We start from the raw sequence: 22,005 nt of genomic DNA, 5'->3' as shown, positions 1-22,005 counted from the left end.
GGAGGAGGCGGAAGGGAAACGGCAACTGTAGCTGGTTACAGCTGAGGAGTTTTGCTACAGAGGGGAACAGAAAGATGGAGCAGAATGTACAGTCAAGTGAGGGTGGAATTTCTTTTTTGATGGAACAAATAAATTTGTGTTCTGTTGGGTATGATCCAATAGAGAGGGAGGAAACTGATAAACAGGAGGTGGGAAAAAGCAGGAGCCAGGCCTCAAGTGGGCAGCAGGGGATGGCAGTGTGTGGGCTGGGGAGGGGACAGCCTAGGACCACAGCTGCTGCCCAGCATAGGCGCCCTGGGTGCTCACTTGTTTCCTGGGAAAGCAGTGGTTTCGGCAGAGTGAGACCTGCAGGGAATGTTGAAAGATTCATTCCAGGGACTGAAGCTAAGTGCTTTTATAGATGTAGATTTTCAGACTTAGATGCAAAGCAAATTTGATGCACTTATTATCAGAAACCAGACAGGGCAGCCACTAATAGTAACTGGAGGCCATTCTTGGCTTCCAAATTATGCAGTTGTCCATCAAGAGCCCAGCACTCAGTCAGCAGCAGTGTGTCTACTGTGTTTCAGTGTAAACAAGTCAGGGAGAAACCTTCAGGAAAATGAGTCAGATGGAAGTCCACCAATAGGCTTTTAAATATGCCCTAGGCAACTCTAGTAAGAGTGGAATTTGGGGCTACTTTTTATCAGCATTGTCAGGAACTGATGATCTCAAGGGGTGGCCCTTCAAATAAAATACAACTTCCTGTGGCTTCTAGGTGATGGTCTTGATTTCTTGTCCCAAGGCAGTTTCTTTCCTCAGGACTCTTGAGTGGTAGGAAGGAGTCTCTGCTTTGGAGCCATAATTATGGTTCATAACTGTGAAATCTGGCTGGAAGAGCTTGTGGCATTGCCCTCAAGCCGAACTTTGGGGATGTTGCTGCAGCTGCGGGCAGTGTCTCTTGTCTCTCTCTGTTTCTGACATTTTCTGCTGTTTGGTTTTGGTTTTGCTTTTTTCTCCCTCTCACTAAAAGCCCAAGCTTTCCTTTTTGTCCTTCTGGTTTGCAGCCCAAGTGATTGCCTGGATTGGTGTCTTTGACTCTTTGGTCCTTGATTCAAGAAGTCTCATCTGTGATGTCCCAAGCTATATCTTGGTTCCTAGACCTGGGTCTCTGTCTGCGCTCCCTTCAAGTCTTGCCTGTTAAGTTGAGCTTTTTGCTGCTAGCCCTATGCTCTGATTGGCAGATTGACAGAGAAGTGGTTCCCTGGATTCTCCCTGAGCCCCAAGGAATTCCACCTGACTCTCTGGATCAGCCTCATATCTGTACTGAGAACCTACCTGAGCCAGGTGTCTGCTAGTCAGTGGGGACTAAGAGATAAACTGATGAGCCCTGAAGGATTTCATAGTACAGTGAGTGGGGAGATCAGCCACAGGCAGGAGTTAGAGAGCCGATTCTTCCCTGTGGGAACTGCAAGTCCTTCAGCAGAACTGAAGGTGAAGTGAGCTGGAGGGGGGCGGTTCAGGAGGGGGGTAGGCAGCCCAAAGAGGTCCCACCCATGCGGTCCCACGTATGACTGCATGAGGCTTTGGGGGGACATCTAGATAAAAGCCATAACAATATAATCTATGACATAGTGTTATTGTAAAGATTAAGTGAATATCCATAAAGTAATTAACATAGAGGTTGGCCATAGGAAGACTTAAGATGTGTTAGCTCTTCCCCCCCCCCCCCATTAACTTTATTGGTACATTTTAGGTATACAATACAGTTACATTCATCATTGGGATCTTGTACCATTACATGAGTCTCTTGGTTCTTATTTTTTTCCCCTTCCCTTGCCCTCCCTTCACCCCCTCCACCCTTCCCTATTTGCAAAGACCTTGTATCAATTTTTTTTCTCTTCTCATATTTTTTCCTTTCCTTTTTTCCCCTTCCCCTACCCCTCCCAATTCCCCTGCTCTTTTAGACCTTTTCTTCCTATTACACAATATCAGTTATACATTTTTTAAATTAAAATATTAAGATCTAGGAAACATTACCACAGATTTTACAGAATTTAAAAGGATATAGAAATCATATTACAAAAATCTTTTTTGAAATAAATTTGACAACTTCTAAGAAGTACCTTGGAAGACAAATTAATGAAACTAACTCTGGAGGAAATATAAAATTTGAATAGCACCTATTACAGAAAGTATATTCCTAGCTTGAAAACCTACCTATATGACAACAGCAGGCTCATAAACATTTTCACTGATAAATTATATCAAACATTTAAAGCAGAAAAAAGAAGGAACACTTCTCCCCTCATTTTAGGAACTCAACATTGTGCTAATCCTAAAACTGGATAAAGATAATAGAAGGAAAAAGTATGAACATAGATAGAAATTTGTTTAACAAAACAAACTCTTAGAAGTCAGATCTGGAAGGATGTAGAAAGTGGTTTTGTTATAGAGATGGCAGTGTTGGTTCAACATTGGAAGATCCACCCCAAAAGTCATCATTTTAACAGAGGAAAGGAGAAAGATATGATCCTGTCACTAGTTGGAGAAAGAGTATTGGACTAAATTCTACAGCTGTTCATGGTAAAAGCTATCAGGACACTAGAAGTAGAACAGAACCTTCTCAACAGATCAAAGACATGTACTCCATACTTCCAACAAAAACTCCTTCTATGAATGGAGATGATACAATGCTTTCTCCCTAAAGTGGGGAACAAGGGCATATATGCCTACTCTTCATCTATCCATTAGATTTTGAAACAGAGGTCTAAATCAAAATAGTCTGGCAATAAAATGACACAACTAGGATAGGATTGGCACAGCAGAAGCAAAATCTTTATATGTAGATGAAATGATCATCTACAGAGAAAATACTAAGAAATCTCTAGGAGCCCCTAGAACTTGTACTTGAATTTAGCAGGATTAGAAAACACAAGGTATATATAAAATTTCAGGTCTGTGTATACTTGCTATAAATGAAGAACTGGATATTGAAATTTAAAAGTTATGTAGGAGTACAAAGGACCTAGAAAAGCCAAAAACAAAAGCAAAAACAGTGTTGGAAGACATTTAGCACCCAATTTTAAGACTTCTTCTAAAGCTACAGTAATCAAGGCAGTATTGGTGTAAGGAAAGACATATGGATCATTTGAATAAAGCAGAGAATCTAGAAATAGAACCACACATATATGGTCCACTGAGTTTTGAAAGATTATTTAACATTAGCATTTTATGGAATATAAACTGGATTCAAGGGCCGAGGAAGAGATAGTGTTTTCAGCAAACAGCACTAGAACACCTGGTATCCGTATATAAAAAATTAACCTCAACCCTTTTTTTCCATACATGAAAATAACTTGAAGGGATCTATGAACCTAAAAAAGAAAGCCTAAAAGTATAAAACTTTAAGAAGAAATTATAAGGGAAAATATTTATGAATTCAGGGTAGGCAAGAACTATCTAGGATACAAAACCATGATGTATAAAAGAAAAAGAATTGATAAATGAGATTCCATCAAAATTTAGAACTTTAAATGACATCATTAAAATGAAAAGTAGTCCTTAAACAGACCCTATTTACAATGCATATAACCTATGAGCAGAATATATAAAGAATTCTTAGAGCTCATTAATAGACAACCCAATTAAAATGTAGACATAAGAAGATGATAAATAGCCAGTATAGCAAAAGGAATGGTGGGCAACTCTAGAATCAGAAAAATACTAATCAGTACAATAATAAGATTGAATTATGCACTCATTAGGGAGATGAAGTCAAAAGTTTTAAAAGCCTTGTCATGACTTTTTCTTTTTGTTGGATTCTCCCCCTTTGTGTTTAATTTGTCAGGCCCAATGGATTCATTCTGCTGGGTTTTCTGGGGTTGTGATCCTCATTGTCTTTTCCTAGGGTATTGTCTAAAATTTTTTGGAGTGCCTGTTTGGTATTCATGAAGTTCCTGATGTGCTCTTTATCATGAAAGCGTCTTATTTCTCCATCAGTTTTGAAAGATAGTTTTGCAGGGTACATCAATCTGGGTTGGAGGCTGTTTTCCTTTAGGGCTTGAAATACATCACTCCAAGCTCTTCTTGCCTTGAGGGTTTGCATTGAGAAGTGTGCTGTGATTCTGATGGGCTTTCTTTCGTTTGTGATTTGTTTCTTTTCTCTCACTGCTTGTAGAATTTTATTCTTCTGTTGGATTTCTGGAATCCTAACTATTATATGCCTATGTGTAGATCTTTTTTGATCAAGGCTAGCTGGAGTCCTATATGCCTCACTTATCTGTATGTCAAGTTCTTTTCCTCTGCTTGGGAAGTTTTCTGCCATCACTTCTGTGAAGAGTTTTTTTATGTCATCTGCACTCTCTCCTGTTTCTTCATTGACTCTGATAAGTCTTATGTTATTCTTCTTTGCATCGTCTAGCAGCTGCTGGATTGATTTCTCATGTTCCCTTACAATTTTAAAGCAATTTTTCGTTTCCTCCTCACTAATTGCAATTTTATCTTCTATATGTGAAATTCTGTCCTCACATTGGTTCATTCTGCTGCACAGACTTTTGATGTAGTTTCTAATCTCCTGGAAATCTGTTTGCATCTGTTTAATGGATTCCATTTGTTTCCTATGTTGGGATTCCATCATGTTCCTCAGATCCTCTATTTTTTTATCTGTGTCCTCTCTAGATTAGTCATGTCTTGCACCATGAGCAAAATCTTTGCTGTTATCTGAGTAATTATTTCTGATTTCATTTTTCCCAGATCCTCTTTTGTTGCCAGTTCAGAGAGTCCAGGTGGTTTAGTATCAGAGTGTTCCATCTCATTTCCCTTTGGGGTTGCTGGAGGTGATCTGGTAGTCTGTTTTTGAGGCTTGTTTATATGTCTTCTCATTTCCACGGTGTTTGGGGGGGGGTGCTTCTGGCACCCACACGGCTCACTTTCTCTGCCCTAGGACCTTGGGATGGCAGCAGGGGAGCCTCCCTCCAGGTCCTGGGACTGGCTGAGCTTCACTGCCCTAGGAGCCTGGGATGGAGGCAGGGGAGCTTCCTTCTAGGTGCTGGGACCGGCTCACCTTCTTGGCCCTAGGAGCCTGGGATGGCAGTGGGGGAGCTTCCTTCTGGGTGCTGGGACCAGCTGAGCTTCACTGAGAAGCTGTGTTAGCTCTTAATACCAGTGACTTAGAACATTTGAGGATGGAGAACATTGCAGTACTCCTCAAAGGCAAGACAAAGCAACTGTAAAGAGATTCACCAAAAGGAACAACTGGGATACCAAAGAGACAGAGACTGGGACATAGATGGTTTTAAAGTATCTCTTAGAAAGTGCATTGATCCAAGACAATGCTACAGGCTCACTCTGCTACAATGCTTTGGGGTTTCCAGGGCTGTGCAAAATAACTGCTCTGGGAAAGCAGAGGGGGAATTATTGCTGCTTTTGATGAAAAGGATGGGAAAGGAAGGGAGGATAATCAGGCTTCCTGAATTCATTCCTAGAGACCCAGCCTCGCTCACTTGTGACTAATTGTGCCCCCTCAGGGCAGCTTCAGTTTTGCTTAGTTATTGATTGTTCTGAGGTCATTGTCTAGTGCTTGATGTTAGAAAGCTCTGGGGAGGAAAGAGGTGCTGCAGAGTACATAGTGATTCTTACCTGGGACCTGCCTATGGCAGCGATGGCACACTGGATCTTTGCAGAGGGGGTGTGGGTTTAGGAAGCTCGAGCAATGATGATTTAGGTCATTGGATTAGCTACTGTGGAGGATGCCCTGTGAAAACTAGGGGGAGAGAATCCCCATGGTGATTCTACGGAGAACAATAACTGTCCTTTCTGGGTGTGCAGGACTCTGCTGCTGAAGGCCTCGTCTGATCCTTTCAACAACCCTAACAGGCCTGGGCAGGTCAGGGGATTATATTCTATGCAAATTTGAAAAAGCATGATATAAAACTTTAATAACATTTGACTTCATGCATGAAATCAATGTGATCCTCCCAAGTGTGAGAATCCATCAGGAATCACATACTTTCAAAGCTGGCCGGCAGATGGAGTCACAAGTGGCATGCAGGTCAGTGCCGTATGCTGTGTGGGGTCAGCTGGTAGATGGAACAGCTGCTCACGGTTTATCAGGGTTGGCTTTGAATTATTCAAGGCTTAAATTATATTAGGTCTTCAAGAAGACACCCCTTACATAAAAAGTGATGGTTCTGTGTCATCATGGTCTTTCTTTGACAGATAGGAAAGAAGCTCAGGGAAGTTGTATGACTGGTCCAGGCCATCTGCAGAGCAAGGGCTGGAGCCCAGCTGTAGGTCCCCAAGACGAGCTATTTGAGAACATTCCACAGCGAGCTTCTCATCCTGGGCACTATAGACACTGGGATGGGTTCTTTGCCATGGGAACAGTCCTGAGCATTGTGGGCTGTGTAACACTGTGTCTGCCCTCTACCCACTAGATGCTGGTAGCAACTCTTCCACCTTGTGAAAGCCAAGAGTCTTCAAACATTTCCAAATTTCCTCTGGGGGGCACACTTGCTATCTTCTGTTTGTTCTTAGGTATTGATTCCCTGTCCACCTGTCTGGCCCAGAGACTAACCTGAGATTGTATCCCAGCCCCCAAATGGAAGTCAGCCTAACTTTGCAGCTTCCTAGCTGAGGCCCTCAGTGTCACAGAGCAGAGAAAACACAACCTCATTGTGTCTATCCAACTCCTTATCTACCCACTCATAAAATGGTGGCTGTTTTAAGCCACTAAGTTTTGGGATACTCTGTTATGTACCAGTGATCACTAGAACAGATGCTCAAGAAAGAAACTTTACGATTTTGAGCAAAACAAGGCACATTTTGAATCCTGACATCACATGAACTCAATTTGCCCAAGCTCATTAATGGCTCTTGTGTCCAGGGTATCCAGGTCCAACAGGCCAAGGCAACACTGTGAGACACACACACACACACACACACACACACACCTCCCCTGATGGTGGGCAGGCAGCACCCAGCTCCCAGCCACCAACTGCCCAGATGCTTTGGATCTCTTAAGCCCTGTCAAGCAACAGATAATAAAAAAGATAATTTCTTCCCAATCTTTCTCTTGGCCCTATCTCAGACAACCACTAACCTATTTTCTGAATTTTAGATTTGTCTATTCTAGCTGGGCATGGTGGTACATGCCTGTAATCCCAGCCCTCAGGGAGGCTAAGGCAGGAGGATTCAAGTTTGAGCCCAGCTTGGACAATTTAGACCCTGTATATAAAAAACAGATTTACCTATTCTGATAATTTCATATGAATAAAATCACATTATATGTGGTCCTTTGTCTGGCTTCTTATGTAGCATGAAGTTTTTAAGGTTTGTCCACGTTGTAACATGGATCGGTTCTCTACCTCTTTTTATGACTGTATAAGATTGCATTGTGTAGATAGATATACAACATTTTATGTCTCCATTCATCAGTTTACGGACATTTGAGTTGTTTTTACTTTTGGTTCCTATGAATAATGCCTCTATGAACATTTGTATATAATTTTCTGCGTGGATGTATATTTTAATTTGTCTTCCATATATACTTAGCAGTGGATGTATTGAGTCATGTTAAACACATTCTGTGCTTAATCTTTGAGAAAATGCAGGGCTATTTTTCAACATGTCTGTGCTATTTTGTATTTTCATCAACAGTCTTTGAGAGTTTCAAATTCTCCACATCAGTTCCTGCATTTGGAATGGTTATTCTTTTTAATTTTACACCTTGTAGATGATGTGCTGTGGTAGCATACTCTGGTTTCGATTTACATTTCCCTAATGGCTGAAGGCATTGAGCATCTTTTCATGTTCTTATTGGCCATTTGTGTATATTCTTCAGAGAAATAACTATTCAGATCCCTTGCCTCTTTTAAAATTAATTGTCTTTTTGTTATTGAGTTGTAAGTGTTCTTTATACAATCTATATGAGTGATTTGCAAACATTTTCCTCATTTGTTTTTCTGATGAAATTTTTTGATGTACAAACAGCTTTAGTTTGACCAATTTATTTTTTCTTTTGTTGCCTGTGATTTTGGTGTCATATCTAAGAAGGCTGTGTCTAACCAAAGGTCACAAAGACTTACTCATATTTTCTTCTATGAGCTTAATAATTGTAGCTCAGTTTGTAAATACTTTATTTTTATTTTTGGTTAACACATATCAATGGGGCTCAGTGTAGCATTTTCATACATGTTTACAGCTTGCACTGATCAAATCCAGCCTTCCTTTATCCCCCAACCCTTCTCAACTTCTGTTAACCAATATTCTATGTTCTGGTTGACTTTTTTTTCCTTTTTCTTCTTCTAGTACTGGAACTCAGGGTATTGTGTTGCTAGGCAAAGGCTCTACCACTGAGCTGTCTCCCCCAACCTTCTTTAGTCTTTATTTTGAGACAGGGTCTTGTTAAGTAGTTCAGGCTGTCTTCAAACTTGTGACCCTTCTTGTCTCCATTTCTCAAATAGCTGGGATTACAAGTATACACCACTGTGTCCAGCAGGTCAACTTTATGTAGCTCAGTTTTGAGTTGCTTTTGTATAGGGTGTGAGGAAGTGATGAACTTCATTCATTTGGATGCAGATATTCAGTTGTCTCAGAACCATTTGTTGAAAAGACTCTTCTTTTCCCATTGAATTGACTCAGCACCTTTGTCAATATCAGTTGGCCATAGATGTATAGTTTATTTTTGGACTTTCAATTCTAGTTCAGTCATCTGTACATCTACCCTTAAGCCATAGCTGCACTGTCTTGATTATTGTACTGTATAGCTAGATTTGAAACTAGGATTTGTGGGTTCTTCAACTTCATTCTTCCTTTTCATGATGGTATTGGTTATTCTGGCTCCCTTATAATTCACATCAATTTTAGGATCAGCTCATCAATTTCTGTAGAAAAAAGCCATCTGAGCTTTTGACAGTAATTATGTTGGAAAGGGAGTATAGCTATTTTAATAATAAGTCTTCCCATCCATAAGTATGGAGTCCCTTTTTATTTGTGCAGCTCTTTCAAAAATATTTGATAGTTTTCAGAGTGTCAGTTTTACATATATTTCATTAAGTTTATTCATAAATATTGTATTCTTTTTTATCCTAATTATTTTATTAATTTAATAACCATTGCTTTTTAGACCACCATGGCACATATCCACACCATTTGTTCAATGAATGCTGATTATGTATGCACTGTAGCCAGGTACTCTGCCAAGCCCTGGAAATACAATAGGCATCAAAAGCAGGCACAGTAACTCACTACTTGGATGTACAAAACAAGGGGAGTACAAGTACTAGCTCAACCCTGTTGTGAATATTAACAAACTGAGAAGCACTATGAAGGAAATTTACTTTGCAGACATATAACAGAGAACCCCATCTAACCTTGGGAATGTGGGAAGAATTTTCTGGGAAAATGATATTTGAGGGGAGGTCAGTGGTATACATAGAAATTAGGTAAGATAAATCTCTATATTTTTTGTGGGGGGAGATAGGGTAGAAGACAGTATTCAAAACAGAAGAAATGGCATAAATGAAGAATCAGAAATGGAAATGTTCCTAGAGTGAGGTTCAGGGAATTGTAGTGAGAGAGAGGTGGGGCAGTGTTCTGAGGGCCAGGGAGGCAGATGAGTCTTGTGGGCGAAGTTCAGGAAGGCACAGATTTGAGAATTCAGACATTGAATCCCAGATGTAACTTATAAGCTTGTAACTCTGAGCAAGTTACCAACCCTCTCTGTGCCTCAGTTTCCTCATTTATAGCACGACAGTGACATTAGCATGTAGCTGTATGGTTGGTGTGGAGGAATATCTGAGTTAATACATGTAAAGCACACAGAGTGCAAGTCCGTGGACATAGTAAGAGGCCAGTACATATCTGTTATTATAGATAATGTTAATTTCAAGAAAAAAAGGTTTTTAGTAGAATAGTGCTGATCGTATCACAGCAACTTTCAAGCAACAACTAGGTGTGAACAGCACCAGCTAATAGTGAAAACACAGGTGTGTGTTTGTGTGATGCTTAACCTACTCAGTGAAGCATTTTAAGCATGTCAGAAGTACCCACTTAAATAAAATTGATGCACCACCTTGCACCATTTTGATCCATTTGTTAAAAGAAGCGCCTCAAATAGACAGTTTGGCAGTTTTCCTGTAAGTGTAGAGAGTAATCAAAGCTCATTTCCTTAACACATTCTGCTATTCACCCTGACTTTATAAACACTTCAGATTAATTTGGGTGTCATTTCACAACTCAGGATCTTTTGTATCCCAGGAAATATTTTAAGCTTTGCTGTAATAAAGGGTTTGTAGAAAACCGCAGAGAGTCACAGTGGAGGGATACAGGCTTGGGCTCCCAGCTCACTCTGCCACTTACCTGCTCTGTAACCCTGGAAAGTTATTTTAGCTTCCCTCGGACAGTTTCTTTATTTGGAAAATGGTGTTAATAACACGATTTACCTCAGGGAGTTGTGTTTTAACCACATGTACTATCTATGGACAACCATACATTTTGGTTTGTTGAAAGTGCTCTTTGCTCATGCCTGTGGTCCCAGTGTTATCAGTAATGATGCTCTCTTTCACTGTCAAAAGTGTTTCTGGCTTAGACAATATGTTATTATATATTGTCGCTATAGTTAGAGAGAAATCTGAATGGTGGTTGGCGTATATTAATGCTACATACAAGTTACCAGTTGTTATTATGGCTTTGCCCATTGGTGAGTTTGTGCCAAGATTGGCTTCCTTCTTCTCATCTAGACCAGATAACAGAAGATCAAACAAAAATTGTCCTATGTACTTTCTCTTAGGGAAACAGTACCACTTTCTGACCAAGAGCATAGTCAGAGGATTCCAGCTAGGCCCACTGTCTGTCCTGTACAAATGTCTTTTTCCAAATAAAAAAAATTCAGAATTGTAAATTTAACATAAAACACAAACTCATGAGCACAGAGGCCCCAGATGGAACTGGATACTTTCAACATCTTGAGTCTGAAGGCTTATGTATTAGCCTATTTTCCATTGCTATCACAAAATACCTGAGTCAGGTTAATTTTCTCTCTCTCTCTCTCTCTCTCTCTCTCTCTCTCTCTCTCTCTCTCTTTCTTTCTTTCGAGACAAGGTCACACTACATAGTCCAGGCTGGCCCTGAACTCATGGCAATCCTCCTGCCACAACCTCCTGAGTGCTGGGATTACAGGGATGTGCCACCCCATTTGGCCTAGGCAGGTTAACTTTATAAAGAAAAGAATTTATTTGGCTCATGTTCCTATGGTGCAAGGTTGAAGGGAAATATTTGTTGATGATTTTCTTGCTGGCAGAGTCCCCAGCAGCACAGGGCATTGCAGGGAATCACACGGCTCAAGACAAGAAGCATGTGTGTCTTCTGTTCTGCTCTTCTTCTTTTGAAGGCTTAGTTCACAGATTTTCACTTCAGGTTACTTCATGAGCAAAAGCCCCAGTCCCAAGGGCAAGGCAGTAATCTCCCTTCGCATCCTTCACCCTGGCGACTATCAAATTCTAATCACATCCTGAAGGCTCCACCTCTAAACATCATAGTCGGATTGTTTCCACACCCTTACTACCTCACAATAGGGATTAAATCTGAACACATGATACTTTGGCGGACACTCAAAACGTATCCAACCATAGCAGTGCATTTCTTCCTCGCTGAGCAAGACCAAAAGTCCAGAAAATGCCAACCTTACATCAGTGCTACACAGCGTGGGGGGACCTGGGACTCAGTGATCCTCATCTTATGTTGGTGTCAATATGCAGCCACCAGATGGTGCTGGAGGTACAGAAATGCTGGGGTCAGATCCCACAAGTGCTGTCAGGGAGGCAAAGGGAACAGCTGGCCAGGATCTGCTAATGTCATAACTTTCCTGCTAAGATGGGGACCCAGTACAGTGCCCTGACTCTACTTGAATACCCCATGGCCTTTCCCACACTGTAATTCTCCCCAAATCCACTAGATTTGATTTCCCTTTAAAATATTTCCATTCTAGGCTGGTTATTGTGGCACATGCTAGTCATCCCAACTAGTTGGTAGGCCAAGACAGGAGGATTACAAATTTGAGGCCAGCCTGGGCAACATAGCAAGACCCCTGTCTCAAAGTAAAAAATAATTAGTAAAAAGGGCTGATGATGTAGCTCAGTGGCAGAATGTTTGCCTACCATGTGCAAGAAGTGGGTTAAATTCCCGGTAATGGAAAAAACAAAGAAACAACAGTTACCATGTTGAAGCCAGTCTCAAGAGCAAATAACAAAAAGCCCAGCATAATTTAATCAGAGGAGTCAAATCTAAATTCAAACATTTTATTCATTTATTTATTTATTTATTTATTTATTTTTGTTAAATTCTTTTATTGCTACATTTTAGGTATACAACACAATTACATTTCTCATTGGGAATTGTACCTTTACATAATGCATCTTGGTTCTTATTTTTTCCCCATTCCTAGCCCTCCCTTCACCCCTTCCACCCTTCCGTATTTACAAAGACTTTATTTCCATTTTTTCCATTTCTCATCATTTTTCCTTTCCCTTCTTTCCTTTCCCCTGCCCCTCCCACTACCCCTACCCCTATGAACCTTTTCTTCCTATTTTGCATTATCAATTATTCATTCTAATCATTGGTACATTTTAGCTGTACAATATAATGACATTCATCATTGGAAATTTGCACCTTTACATAGTCTCTCTTGGTTCTTATTTTTCACCTTTGCCCAGCCCTCCCTTCAACCCCTCCAGCCCTCCCTATTTACAAAGATTTTGTCCTATTTTTCCATTTTCTCATATTAATCCCATTCCCTTCTATCCTTTCCCTTAGCCCTCCCACTTCCTTCCCCTTTGCCCCTTTTCTTCCTATTTCACATGACCTATTATACATTTAGTCCTTATTTACACTTCCAGTTTCTCACAACAGAGAAACTATTCAGTATTTACACATCTGTGTCCTATTTATTTCACTTAAGAGTATTGCCTCAATGTGCATCCACTTAGCTATAAATGTCTCTAATTTCTCATATTTTATGGCTGAGTAGTACTCCATTTTATTAAAAAACCACATTTTCTTTATCCAGTCTCCAGTTGATGGGCATTTGGGCTGTTTCCAAGGTTTAGCTATTACAAACTGCACTGCTATGAACATGGGTGCACATATATCACTGTGGTATGATTCTTTTAATTCTTTGGGGAAGATAGCCAGCAGGGGAATAGCTGGGTCAAATGGGACTTCCAGTCCTAGTTCTTTGAGGTATCTCCATACTGATTTCCACAGTGGTTGCACCAGTCTGCACTCCCACTCACAATGAAGAAGCCAATATTCAAAGGATTGGATGACTCTTTAGTGTTCACTCAAAAGAGATGTTCTACTAGGACTGGAAATCCCATTTGACCCCGCTATTCCACTGCTGGGGATCTTTTACAATTTCATTGGTTGGTATTGGGTTGTTCAGAATTTTTAGGTCTTCTTCGTTCAACTTTGGTAATTCATATGTATCTAGGAATCTGTCCATTTCTTCTGTGTTGTCCATCTTATTGGCATATAGGTTCTGGAAGTAGGTATTGATGATCCTCTGGATTTCTGCTGGGTCTGTTGTAATTTCACCCTTTTCATTCCTAATTGCATGGATTTGGGCCATTTCTTTCCTTTTTCTGACAAGGTTGGCTAAGGGTTTGTCAATTTTGTTGATTCTTTCAAAGAACCAATTCTTGGCTTCATTGATGTTTTGTATCTTTCTCTTAGTCTCCATTGCATTGATTTCTCCTCTTATCTTTATAATTTCCTCCCTTGTATGAGCTTTGGGGTTGTCCTGCTCTTCTTTTTCTAGAAGCTTCAGGTGCAACATCAGGTTGTTTAATTGGGCTCATTCTGTTTTCCTAATATGCATATTCACTGCTATGAATTTCCCTCATAAGACTGCTTTCATTGTGTCCCATAGATTCTGATATGTTGTATTGTCATTGACATTTAATTGAAGGAACTGTCTGATTTCTTCTTTAATTTCCTCTGTGACCCATTGGTTATTCAGAAGTGAGTTGCTCAATTTCCACTTGTTTATGAAATGTTTTGAGTTTCTTTTGCTATGGATCTCCAATTTCATCGCACTATGGTCTGATAATATACAGGGGATAACTTCAATTCCTTTGCACTTACTTAAACATGTTCTATGTGTGAGTATGTGGTGTATTTTGGAGAAGGACCCATGTGCAGTTGAGAAGAATGTGTATTCTGATTTTGTGGGGTGGAAGACTCTGTAAACATCTTTTAAGTTCATTTGTTCAAGAGTTCGATTGAGTTCTAGTATTTCATTGCTTATTTTTTGTCTAGTTGATCTATCTATTTGTGACAGTGGGGTGTTGAGGTCCCCCACTACTATTGTACTATTGCATATATGACTTTTCATGTCTGTTAGTTTTTGTTTTATATAGTTGGGTGCACTAGCGTTTGGTGCATAGATATTTATGATTGTCATCTCTTCCTCTTGGATTCTTCCCTTTACAAGGATGTAGTGTCCTTCTTCATCTCTCATGATCAGTGTTGGTTTGAAATTTACTTGATCTGCAAAGAGGATAGCTACTCCTGGTTTTTTTCGGGTTCCTGTCGCATGGAGTACTGTTTTCCACCCTTTAACTTTCAGTCTATGAGTTTCCTTTTGAATGAAGTGTGTTTCTTGTATGCAGCATATTGTTGGATTTTGCTTCTTGACCCATTCTGCCAGTCTATTTCTTTTGATTGGTGAATTGAGACCATTAACATTGATGGTTATAACTGAAACGTATTGACTTGTCATTGCCATGACTTTTTCTTTTTGTTGGGTTCTCCCCCTTTACATTTAATTTCTTGTCATGCCAGATGGGTTCATTCTGCTTTGCTTCCTGGGGTTGTGATCCTCAATGTCTGTTCCTAGGATATTGTGTCAAATTCTTTGGAGTGCTGGTTTGGTATTTATGAAGTTCCTAAGGTGCTCTTTGTCATGAAAGTATCTCATTTCTTCATCCATTTTGAAAGATAGTTTTGCAGGGTACATCAATCTGGGTTGGAGGCTGTTTTCTTTTAGGGCTTGGAATATGTCACTCCAAGCTCTTCTTGCCTTGATGGTTTGTGTTGAGAAGTCTGCTGTGATTCTGATGGGCTTTCCTTTGTATGTGATTCGTTTCTTTTCTCTAACTGCTTTTAGAACTTTGGTCTTCTGTTGAGTTTCTGGAATCTTAACAATTATATGCCTATGTGTAGATTTTTTTTGATCAAGGCTATTTGGAGTCCTATATGCCTCACTTATCTGTATGTCAAGCTCTTTTCCCCTGCTTGGGAAGTTTTCTGCCCTTATTTCTGTGAAGAGTTTTTTAAGTCATCTGCACTCTCTCCTGTTTCTTCATTGAGCCCAATCAGTCTTATGTTATTCTTCTTTGCATCATCTAGCAGCTGCTGGATTGATTTCTCATGTTCCCTTATAATTTTGAAGCGATTTTTCTTTTCCTGGTCATTAATTGCAATCTTATCTTCTATATCTGAAATTCTGTCCTCACATTGGCTCATTCTGCTGTGTAGACTTTCAATGGAGTTTTTCATCTCCTGGAAATCTATTTGCATCTGTTTTATGGATTTCATTTCTTTCCTATGTTGGGATTCCATCATGTTCCTCAGCTCCTGTCTAGATTTATTAATCATGTCTTGCACTAGGAGCACAATTTCTCCTGTTATCTGAGAAAGTATTTCTGATTTCATTTTTCCCTGATCCCCTTTTGTTGCCAGTTCTGTGTTTCCAGGTAGTTGAGTATCAGAGTGTTCCATCTCATTTCCCTTTGGGGTTGCTGTAGGTGATCTGGAAGTCTGGTTTTGATACTTATTTATGTGTTTTCTCATTTCTGCCAGGGGGCGGTGCAGTTGGCGCCTGCATGGATTACCTCCTCTGAGCTGGGAGAGGTGTGACAGGGGCCGGGAGCAGCGGTAGGGATGGTGGCCCCAAAGCCCTTTCCTCTGGACTGGAAGCAGCAGGAAGGATGGTGGCCGGGAAGCCCCTTCCTCTGGACCAGGAGCAGTGGGACGGCAGCTCAGAAGACCCTACCTCTGGGCCAGGAGCAGCGGGACTCAGTACCGTGGTCTGGTGGTCCAGTGTCCTCTGCGTCTTTGTAGTGTGGAACCAGGTGGCTGCCTGTCTGCAGCGGGCTGATTCGGCCTGTTCCGCAGGACTCGCAACCTCCCAAACATTTTATTTTACATTCTCTGTATGTTATACAGTCTTGAATCACCACACAGTGACCTAAGGTTTTTATACACATATGACATAGCCAGACATGATGATAGGCTTCTTCCAGACCAGAAAAGCTGCAATGTAGGTAGATCTTCACAAAGGTAAGTGGCCTCCTTCAAGCAGACCCCTCTTAGGCCCTCTATTCTGTGCACATCTGCTGAACTCTTCCTTTCTTTTTTTTTTAAATTAATTTTATTGGTACAATTTAAATACACATGACAATCACATTCATCACAGGGAGTTTGTACCTGTACATGGTGTATCTTGATTCCTCTTTTTTTCCCAATCCTCTCCTCTCTTTTCAAACCTCCCTCCCCTCCTTATTTACAAAAGCTTCATTTCCAATTTTTTCTTCTTTTCTCATTTCTTTTCCCTTCCTTCTTTTCCACCTCCCCCCTTCCCATTCTTTTTGAACAATTTCTTCCTATTTCACATTATTTATTATACATTTTGGTCCTTATTTACCCTTTCAGTTTCTCACACCAGAGAGACAGTATTTATACATGAAATTAAGTACATAGTCTCAAGGTGCATCCGTTTAGCTATGAATGTCTCAGGTTCATCTTTCTTTATGGATGAGTAGTATTCCATTGTATAAAAAACACATCTTTTGTATCCATTCCTCAGATGATGGGCATTTGGGTGGTTTCGAAGATTTAGCTATTACAAACTGTGTCGCTATAAACATGGGTGTGCATACATTGCTGTGGTATGATGCTTTTAATTCTTTTGAGAAGATAGTCAGAAGGGGCATAGCTGAGTCAAATGAGACCTCTAATCCTAAGTTTTTGAGGAATCTCCACACTGATTTCCACAGTGGTTGCGCCAGTCCCCACTCCCATCAACAGTGGAGCAGGGTTCCTTTTTCTCTATATCCTCATCAGCATTTGTTGTTGGTTGATTTCTTGGTAGCAGTCATTCTTTCTGGGGTGAGATGGTATTTCAGTGTCTTTTTAATTTGCATCTCTCAAATGGCCAGTGATGTTGAACATTTTTCCTAATACTTATTTGCCATTTGTATTTCATCTGAGAAGTATCTATTCATTTCAGATGCCCATTTTTGGATTGTGTCTTTAAATTTGGGGAGGGTCTGATTTTTTTCACTTTTTTGTATGTTATAGATATTAGTCCTTTGTCTGAGGGACTATTGGCCAAAATTTTTTCCACTCTATGGGTTGTCTCTTTACTCTGTTGGTGATTTCTTTCCACTGTTAATAGTTCCTTAGTCAACAAAGCTTTGTTTTACCACCTGGGTACTTCTTTCTCGATATCATCAAGGCAAGGCCATTGCACTTAACAGAACCTTTTTTCTCTTTCCTTTCTAAACATAAAAAGCATTGAGTTTCCCAAGAAGACATTATAAGGTCGTTACTAGTTTACCAGTGTCTTGGATGAAAACATTTAGTTTCCTGGGATTCTGAGGACTGAAGGTGACTGAACCTTGACAGTCACCTGCTCCAATATTCTAGCCCTGTCCTCTGCAGTGTCCCTGACCAGTCATCCACCCACTCTCCGACTCAACAGATAATCATTCTCCATCTGAAAGTGCTTCTTGATTTGCCATTGTTCACTCTGCATAGGCTGTGTTATGGCTTATACCTAGATGTCCCTCCAAAGCCTTATGCACTCAGAGTGGGCTTTTGGGAGTGACTGAACCATGGGTGTTTGATACTGGATCATGGAGGTGAGATACTGAATCAGTCCACTGATTCATTTAGCATAATTCTGGGTGTGGATGATGACTTACTAAAGGAGGAAGATCCTCCCTGGGTGTGGGTGGCACCAACCAATAGGCGTGTATAGCCTGGATGCAATAAAAAGGGAAAGCAGAAGGAAGGCTGGTGCCTCCTGCCTGACACACCATGGACTCTTTCTCCTCTGCTGTGCCCCACTACCATGCTATCTTGCTTTGGAGCGGCCAACTATGGACTGAAACCTGTACAAACTGGATTAAAATAAAATTTTCCTTCTTTAGCTGTAGATGTCAGGTATTTTGCCCCAGCAACAAAAAAGTAACTAAGACAAGCTCCTCATATTGTCTAATCATCTTTCAAGGTTTTTTTTTATGCATTTCCACTCTGTAAATACCACACCCCAGTGAAATGAAACATGGTGGCCAACAAGAGTATACTATCACATTTAAGAGTACCACAGGGAGACTTTGGAAGTAAATTTTCATCTTAGCCTGGGTAGAAGCTTTGAGAAAAATCCATCTCTAATATTTATCAAAACTGTAGCTTCCTCAGGGAGTATCTGTTTCCTAAAATTGTAGTGATGAGAATGGGTGCAATTTAACTGCATTTATTTCACCTGCCATTTGTTGAGTATGTTCCCTTTGCCAGCTCTTGGGATAAATCAGTGGGCTGCAAAGATAAGTAGGTCACGTTACCTGTGTCTGGAAAGTTCATGATCAACCTGTAGATAAATAAACAAATGCCTACAATACAGCACATTGGAAAGTATCTTTAAAATTGATGAAAATCACTAGGGGAACACAGATTAGGAAAAGCTAAGGGGGTGGTGCTATCTATCTTGGACTTCGAGACACAGGGAGTTGTTTGGATTTGGTGGGGAAGTGTAAGCAGAGAAGCATTTTGGAGAAACACAGAAGATGCACCGTGGAAAAGGAAAGGTCACTGTGATACTTCGAAAAGTGTATGCCAGGATGTGCCTCATCCAACTCCAAGAACTCAGCCACAGCTCAGGGGTTGGGAGCACAGAGGGGCAAAATAGAGATAACTGAACAAAAGTGCATAATATTTGGCCTCATATCCTAAAAGTCTCTCACGAAGCCACAGGTAGAATACCTCTCTCAGGAAGGCTGCCTCAGTAGAAGACCATAGAGAGGGTTCATTACAAAAGGTCTCATTGTCTGGGCACAGCAGTGTAAACCTGTATCCTAGCTACTCAGGAGACTGGGGCAGGAGGATCACAAGTTTGAAGCCAGCCTGGGCAACTTAGCAAAAACTTGCCTCAAAATAAAATTTTTTTAAAGCTCAGTGGTTGAGCACTTGAGGAGGAAAAAATGACTGGGGAAGAAAGGATCCCTTTGGAGAATGAATTTGGCAGATCTTCTTTGAAGAGATGGTTCATTGGTCTTTTCTTTGATAGCTGCATGCCCCCTGGTGGTTCCCCATTAGAATAAAAGCAGTCTTCCCCAGAGCTTCTGTTGTGTGGAAGAAGAGGACCTAGAAGACTTTTTGGTCATAAATTTAAGCAGTAATCTGTAGCTCTGGGTCACTTATTGTTCTTTGATGCAGAGATAGTCAGTGTGTTGAGCTCCCCTGCATGTGAAAAGGTCCATTCAAAGGTGCAGACAGAGTGTCCACATGAAACTTAGCTTAAGACATATCCTGTGCTGGCCTCCTAGGAGTCTCCTCACCCTAGGTTCGAAAATAAGCTGGACCTATTATCTCTAGAAGGCCACTGGTTTTTTTTTTTGGTATTGTGGATTGAACTCGGGTCCTTGCGCTTGTGCAGCAGGCAGCCAAAACCACTGAGCTAAATCCCCGGCCCTAGAATGCCACTGTTAAAGTGAACTTTTGCAGTTTAGGTTAGGAATAAGGAAAGAATCTTCATATGGGTAAACTAACATTTATTGATTAGCTGTTGTACGCCAGGTATTGTTCCAGGCTCTTTCACATAGCTTCCCATCTTTGAGATATGGCAACTATTTAGTAGTCTAATGTCTATGGGATAAAGTTGACGTCAAACTGAGTCTCATTTCCCCCATAAAATTTTTATGGTCATCAGACCATGGATGTGCAGTCGAGGCAACAGCTGGGCTGCATTCTCATCTGAAGAAGAGTCTGCTTCTGAGCTCATTTGGGTTGCTCATTTCTTTTCCTTGCAGCTGTGTGACAGAAGGCTCCAGCTATTTGTTAGAATTCAGCTGAAGCTGCGCACAGGGCCTGACTGGTACCCAAGCTCTTTGCCACAGGGCCTTCCTCAGCATAGTGGCTCGATCAAATCAGCAAGAAGAGTCCCTGACTTGAGGAGGGCCTCACTGATGAAGTCCAGCAATAATCTCCCTCTTGCTTGACTCAAAACAAAAATTTTAGAGCCTTAATTACATTTGTAAATACCCTTTTCTTCTTTTGCCATATTCTACAGGCTGGGAGCAAGTCACAGGTGGTGGCCACAGTTAAGGGGAAAGGGCTGCAGAACTTGATCACTGTGGTGCAAGGATCCCTCTTAGGGTTCTGCCCATCACAACAATACTGTTCTTTATTCTTAGTCTGGTAACAGGAACTGCAGGACTGGCCAGTAGGCTTTCACTATTCCTTGATTTCTTTTTTAAAAATTCGAATACCACATACTTCCCAAGTACCATCACTGTTCCATCCTCAGCAGGAGTTTATTTAGTGCCCAAAGTGTTCTCAGTGCTATGGCTAGTGGTGGTGTGTAAGGAAGATAAAGGCCAAGATGACTCTGAAAAAAAAGATAATGGGGTAAGTGTGTCAGTAAGACTCCAGCACAGGCGCACCCCCAATGTTCTGGTGTAAAAAAATTAGGTAACTACTCACCCTATGTAAGGTGTGATACTGGCAAGCAGCCACTATTGTGTATACCACTACAAATTGAGACCCCTGCAAGAGTGTTCATACCATACCCATGGCTCCCTGCCTCTTTTTCCAACTGCTGGCCCCCAAACCTGTGGAATCCCCTTCCTGAGTCATTGAGCAACATGGTCCCTTGCCTCTAGCTGAGTCTGTGCTGGCCCAGGCTAGATGTGTGGGAGGACTGTGACCAGGAGCGATGGATGAGGGCTTCTGATCTTTTATTTTATTAAAGTATAATGTGTATACTAGAAAACGTTCTCATCTTTACTATACAGTTCAGTTGTAACCAGTCGTGCAAAATGGATTTTTAAAAGTTAGACTTTTTTTCTTTAAATATAAGAGGTTTCTCCAAACTTCCTCCCGGAGAGCATGTAACCAACATGCCCTGCTCTCCTCAGCCTAAAGCAGTGACAGACTATGCAGATGCTGGTCCCGGGAGGCTGGAGCCCAGTTTCCTTTCCACAAGAAAGGGGAGAATGAGTGAAAAATGCCTAGAAGTTATGAAACAAGTGTGGAGATGTGAACTGTCTCCCTGTCCTCCGTCTCCTCTCTGTTCCTTATGATAAAAAGACCCTTATCCACCTGTACAAGATGAGATGATGATTTGAGGCAAATGGGCTCTGCCACCTCCTTGGAACTTTGAATAGATCCTTTCTCCTTTTCACCAAAATAAATGGCCTCCATTGATTTGGTCAGTGGTGAGCCAACACAGCCACAAAATGAGCTTAGTGTATTTATCCCTTCAAACCATCCCCACAGACTAGTGTTAGAGTACTTCCATCACCCAGAGGCTCTCTGGGGCCTGTTTGCACCCTGTTCCTTTCCTCGCCTTCATCTCTGGATAATATTTGATCTGCTTTCTGACTCTAATTGTTTTGCCTTTTCTAGAAATTTTATATAAATGGGATCGTGTGACACATAATGCTTAGAATCTGGCTTCTTTTATTTGGTATGTTTGTGAGGTTCATATAGGTAGCTGCATGTTTCATTCATGTGTTCCTTTTTATTATTGCCTAGTAGTTTGTCCAACATTGGCTACATAATTTGCAGGCCTACTACAAAATGAAAATGACAGACCCCTTGTTCAAATATCAGGAAAAGACACTAAAGTCTAATGCTTTTTCCTTCTTTTGCAATCTCTTTCTCAGCCTGCCATCATGTTTTTATTTATTTACTGTTGTGTGTCTTTCAGGCACTGAGGGAGCTATGGGGGCCCCATGACTC

The 22,005-nt window shown here is 40.9% G+C and overlaps 1 protein-coding gene across 6 annotated transcripts in view; it reads left to right on the top strand.

Annotated features, from left to right (window-relative positions):
* Positions 1–22,005, top strand: part of Pde1c (phosphodiesterase 1C) — a 667,339-nt gene that overhangs the window by 59,904 nt on the left and 585,430 nt on the right. The gene's annotated exons all lie outside the window — the stretch shown is intronic.

The sequence above is a fragment of the Heterocephalus glaber genome, unplaced genomic scaffold (assembly GCF_053883595.1).
Source record: "Heterocephalus glaber isolate CG9 unplaced genomic scaffold, H.glaber_assembly_v1.0 deba00000546, whole genome shotgun sequence".
NCBI classification, from domain to species: Eukaryota; Metazoa; Chordata; class Mammalia; order Rodentia; family Bathyergidae; genus Heterocephalus; species Heterocephalus glaber.
The sequence above is the reverse complement of the archived record's forward strand: the minus strand, read 5'-3'. Positions and strand labels throughout refer to the sequence as shown.